Source organism: Octopus bimaculoides, chromosome 4 (assembly GCF_001194135.2).
Source record: "Octopus bimaculoides isolate UCB-OBI-ISO-001 chromosome 4, ASM119413v2, whole genome shotgun sequence".
In the NCBI taxonomy this organism is placed as follows: Eukaryota; Metazoa; Mollusca; class Cephalopoda; order Octopoda; family Octopodidae; genus Octopus; species Octopus bimaculoides.
In genome coordinates, this window is record NC_068984.1 from 145,168,361 (window position 1) to 145,174,229 (window position 5,869).

The window sequence follows — 5,869 nt, forward strand, 5'->3', positions numbered from 1 at the left end:
ATGGAGAAATGATATGGGGGTGGGGATTCGGGTTGGTGGAGGGGGGTGGGTGTCGCAAACGAAGGAACTTTAGTTTCTCTGGAATTGATTTATGGCAGTAGTTTAGAGGGTGGGGCAGGGTGTTCATGGGGTGGCGGTGGTGAAGAATAGTAAGAATGTATATAGTCAGTATAGGGTAGTGGGTTGTCAGTGATACTATCAAGATTATACATATATATATCTTAGTATATATATATGTGTGTGTGTGTATAAATAAATATGTGTGTATACATATATATATATGTGTTTGTGTGTGTGTATGTATATGTATATATATATATATATATGTGTATGCATGTATACATGTGTGTGTGTAAAACATACTGTTCTGTACACTCATGCACTCACATATACAAACACACAGAAATATAAATTTTAACTTAATGGTTTAAAAAAAGATTTAAAAATGCAAGTTGTTCAAATTTTGCTTTGCTTTTCTTCCAGCTGACAAAGCAAGCCTGTTGCCTCTTAAATCAACAGGTATTTTAATATATTTTAAAATACATGGAAGCTATCAAAAAACACTTACCTCAATGATTTTTAAAATGCCAGGCAAATGATATTTGATAAAAATCAGTTTTCAAGTTTACATTTTCTACCTCTTTTCCCCGGCTCTTGTGGCAACAAAACCATTAATCTAAATGCTTCCACACTTATGATTTCTCATGACACGTAGAATCCAACCTTGTACAAGAAAGGTCACATTAAAACTATTCTTCTCTTATGAAATTCTATTACTGTTTAAACAATTTTTTTAAACAATTTTTTTAAACAACTATCTGAAGTGAATTACAGTTGTAAAACAAATAGTTTTGGTTTAAACCAGGTTAAAAATCAAGGAGATTGATACTTACATAAAAGATATTTGACATTATGAATACAAGGTGCTAATAGTTCTAATCTTTTTTTCAACCTATAATTGTCTTGGAGCAAAATTTTTATTTTCTTATTCAAAGGTCATGCTACATGTTTGATCTGAAGTTACCATCCCTATAAACTTGTGCTACCTCCAACTGACCATGTAATTTTGATTTCATGAGGATTTGTCTCATATAAGAAGCACAAAGATTCTGACAAGCCATAACTCTTTTTTATCATGGTTGATAAATGAATGTTACTGCTTTTAGTGTCTATTTTTGAATGTGAATTCAGTTGCACCAAAAAAAGCATTTGTAATTTGTTGCCTTTTGCTGGATCATCAGAAAGGGATCAAGTGGTTAGGGTGTTGCATTCATCATCACAAGATCATGGTTTCGATTCCCAGACCAGTTGTGCATCGTGTTCTTCTGCAAAACACTTCATTTTATGTTGCTTCAGTCTACTCAGTGGTAAATGGGTGACCTGTGAGCCCTGTTCATTGTACAACAGCATGAATCAGGTGAACACCATGACAAATTCCAACAGAAAAATTACGAATGCAGGACCTGTAATGACTCGTATCAGGAAAATCAGTGGCAACAAATTTTGTCTTAGCATGCGATTGTCAGTGAGTAAATGCTACTGATAAAGTGCAACGAGACAGAAATGTATACCTAGCATTCTCACTACCATTGCCCCATGATTTTCGTCTGCTACTGATATATTCATAAGAGACATCATATTCAGATGAATACTGCAGTTAACTTGGACTCTCAAAAAGGTTGTTTTTTTTTCTGTAGTTTCAGCTCAGAGCTGCGGCCATGCTGACACACCACCATTGTAAGCTCTATTGGATTAATGGGTGGTGCTTGCAAATTCTTACAAACTTCTACATAGATGGCTATATTGATAGAGGCAAGAACTTTGAGAGAAATAGTATTAGTTTGTTGTTTACACAACAGTGCAGATGGATTGCATAATATCCTGTAAGTCCAAACAACAAAGAAATCCAACGTAAACTAATGCGAAAAATGCCTGAAGAAGTATGCATGTTGAATTAATGGGCCCTCATAGGGTCCACGGATATTATAAATAATATTTAATGATATCCTATGGTGAGGTGGTCACAGGAAAACATGCATGAAATGCCGAAACATATGTAGCAATGCATTAATAAAAATGAAATCGCCATCCGTGGAGTATTTCTTGTTATTAATGTGTGTGTGTGTGTGTGTGTGTGTGTGTGTATGCTTGACAACTGGTGTTGGTGCGGTTACTTTGTCGTAACTTCCCAGTTCGGCAAAAATGATCGATACAATAAGAATCAGGTTTTTAAAAAATAATCTCTGGGGTCGATTCATTCAACTAAAAGTTCTTGAAAGTGGTGCTCCAGCATGGCTGTAGAAGTCTAACGACTGAAACAAGTAAAAGATAAAAGGGAGTCCGATTTAAATTGCTCGGCATATAACCAATATTTGGAAGTCTATGAGAATATTTATACATCAAAAGAGAAAGCTGTGAGAAAGAACACGTGTATTATAGACAGTTTTCTACCACTGGTCTCCATAGTAACAAAGGCGACAGGGTCCACACGGAAAAAAAAATTCTTTTTCTATTCAAGAATGTATATACACACATTATACATACATTCTCCAAGTCTGCCTGTGTATGCCGACCTGTATCTTTGTCCATGTTGATATTAATAAATCCATGTACGTTGTCAGGTTAAAATATAAATAACTCTTAGAGAGGTAATATTTATGAAAATGTCAAAGTCCCTTTGAAGTTTAGAGACATATTAAGATAAATAAACTAAAGTGTTTTAACATGAATCTATTTGTAACTGACAAAATATAAATAATATTTTCACTCGATCCACCTATCTTTAACCTGTCATCAACAGCTTTAGCCCTCGCCTCCCCTCTCAATTGGTTTGTCGTTTTTATTTCTGACATGTGAACAACGTGCTTTCAGGCCTTGCGTGACAAGGACACTAATTATGAAATATCTATGCTGTCAACATAGAACGTTTACATGGAGTTTCGATTCATTTTTCACACTGAAGTTTGGCTCTTCCAGCAAGTATTAAACAAAAGACATTTTTAACCTGTTTCGTATATTGAATTTTTTCTGAAGCGGATCCAAAAAGCGTGACGTACGTGACATCGCACAAACTTTTTTTTTTTTTTTTTTTACCTGATAATTGTAAGCGATAATTCCTTTGAATTTTTTCTTAGCAGTATGAAAAGTCTCGTGGTGTTTATAGACATCGATTTTAAAATTTCAAGAGAAAAAAGAAAAAAAGTGGTAATGAATTTGCTGGACAACAATGTCTGTGGTCACAATTCTCATCTACCTGGTGTGACGTACGTGACAAACGGTTTCATGTTGAAGTCAACGATGCAAGGACTTATGTTGTTGATACATAATGGGTATCTGGTCGAAAAGGAACCATTGCAACATTCTTGTAAAAATACATTCTCTTGTTTTATTTGTTCCAGTCATCGGAGTGCGGCCGTGGAGAATCCTAGTCGAACGAACTGACCCCAGTACTAATGTTTTTGAAGCCTGGTGCTTATTCTATTGACCTGCTTTGCCGAACCGCTAGGATACGGGGACGTAAACGCACCAACACCGGTTGTGAAGTGGTGGTGGTGGTGAGGGGACAAAACAAACACAAACACACACACACACACACACACACACACAAACACGCACACAAACACGTACACAAACACACACACATATATATATACATATACGACAAGCTTCTTTCAGTTTACGCCTACGAAATCCACTCTCAAGGTATTGGTCAACCCGAAGCTATAGTCAACGAGGCTTGCCTAAGGTGTCATGCAGTGGGAGTGAACCTGGAACCATGTGGTTGGGAAACCTGCGCCTATACAGAGCTGTAGTTGCAGTCGTTTAACCTAGGTCAGTCCTACTTCAGTAGACTTCTGATTAAAGGTGTTCCAGCTGTCGTCACTTGTTTATTTTATCGAACATAGTTGTAGCTAGGTTACATTATAATTATTACATCTTGTCTACACAATTTCTAGTTCAACCAAGCTGTGCCCAGACGTTAGTGTAATGCGTGGACACAGAATGGTTCCACAAAGTCCAGGTTTGATCCAGTTGTGTGGCATATTGGACAAGTGTCTTTTACTACAGCTGCTTATGGCTGGCTAAGATTATCCTACCCAGGGTGCGGCGGGACATCGACGTGTTGCTGAGGTTCAGCGTCTTGATCAGGCCAACAGAGATGGGGGACTCCGCTGCATTCAGTGGTAGCATGTTGTCGACAAATAGGTCTACAATCCTTCTGTCCACCATGGACTGATGGACACCAGTGCCAGCAGTTTGGGCAAACACCACACCAATGCTGGTCTGGCGTACTTTCTTTGCACATGGCTGCGACGACTGGCTACTGGCTCTGCCACCAGAAAATTGCCTGTGTTTCCCACGGGGAGAGCCAGCCTTGATCCTCTCCTCAAACTGGATGGCATGCGCTGGGTGTTGGTTAGAGCGCCAGTCTTGTAAACTGGAGGTTGAGGGTTCGAATTCCTCTGGAGCCTTCTTTTGCCATTTTCTTTTTTGGATTGTTTTCAAAGTCTGTCATATATCGTATGCTTGTTTTTCTTATTATTTCATTTTTCTTTTCACACTTCCCAAAGTGACAAATGCACACGGACAAAAGTAGTCGTGGCTCACTGCTTGTCCCTTGATGGTAGTCTCCTTGAACTTGCACATGATGCACCGGCAGTACAGGATTTTGGCGTTCCTCTTATCCCTTGACGTAAGGACAGAATAGTCCTTCAGGTGGGGCCACGGGTTCTGAGATTGTGGCTCTCCACCTGAGCGACCTCTGCTTCACCCACAGCCGTTGCGGACTCCTCAACAAGCTCTTTATCCCCAGGCCAAACAAAAACATCTACACCTCACATAACGATAAGTGATAACTTGATAAACCGATAACATACACTGCTGTCGCTAACAATGTAAGACTATCAGTAACGTGACAACGTCGTAAGTGAACACAACTCAAAACTGCAGAATTATACAATGCTGCTCAGCTGGCTGCTGCTGCTGCGTCGACCAATCACGTCTTGACACGTGTACACGTAATTAGCCAATAGCGTGCCTGACGGACTCTTCGACACACGCACACAACAGACAGGTACAAACGAATGAATTTTGTTGACAGACTTAAAGTTAGCGGAACTAAATTTAGCGGAACTAAATTTAGCGGAAGCTAATTGGTCTGCTAACGGTTTCCAAAGTTAGCGAAAACGTTAATCTGCTAATTGAAAAGTTAGCTTCGCTAATTAGCTGTTAGCGGATTTGCGGAACCGTGCCCACCACTGTTGTATACCCATTTTTATACTCATTTTCACTTATCGTGCACAACGTCGGTAGCTGAGGATTGCGTTAAAGGTACACGTCTTTGTAGAATATTCCACCAGGTTCACATTTATTTAACCAGTTGGAAGATAGTTCGAGTGATTGGACAAGCGAATGATCATCGTCGAGACTGATGGAGTAAACGTCGCAGTGGGTAGAATATATTACGGAAGTTATCAAGAGGATCCTTGTGCTTGCTGGGGACTACATAAGCACTTTAGATAATAAGGGGAAACTTAACACACTACTACCAAGTCATACACGTGAGCAAGTGGTGTTTTAAATATATCTGTAGTGGATCTTGCATGCATGAAGTGGATTCGATCCACCATAGCCAAATTTAAATTAACACTGCAACAGAACTTTTCTCACGCTGGAACAATGGTTTTTCTCTGACAGCAGTTTTACATTTTCCAGATGCCTTTAGCTTGGCCGAAATAATGTCTTCACCACTTGACCCTTTCTAACCTCTTCTACTTCGCCAAAAGCTAGAATAGAGATAACAAGACCATCAACTAAATCTATTTTCTCAATGATATGTCTATCCTCCTGGATAGTTATATATATATAT

At 38.9% G+C, this 5,869-nt stretch overlaps 2 protein-coding genes across 2 annotated transcripts in view; one reads left to right on the forward strand and one right to left on the reverse strand.

Annotated features, from left to right (window-relative positions):
* LOC106878757 (uncharacterized) overlaps positions 1–5,869 on the forward strand; it is a 401,005-nt gene that overhangs the window by 280,525 nt on the left and 114,611 nt on the right. The gene's annotated exons all lie outside the window — the stretch shown is intronic.
* LOC106878761 (uncharacterized) overlaps positions 1–5,869 on the reverse strand; it is a 148,047-nt gene that overhangs the window by 141,182 nt on the left and 996 nt on the right. The gene's annotated exons all lie outside the window — the stretch shown is intronic.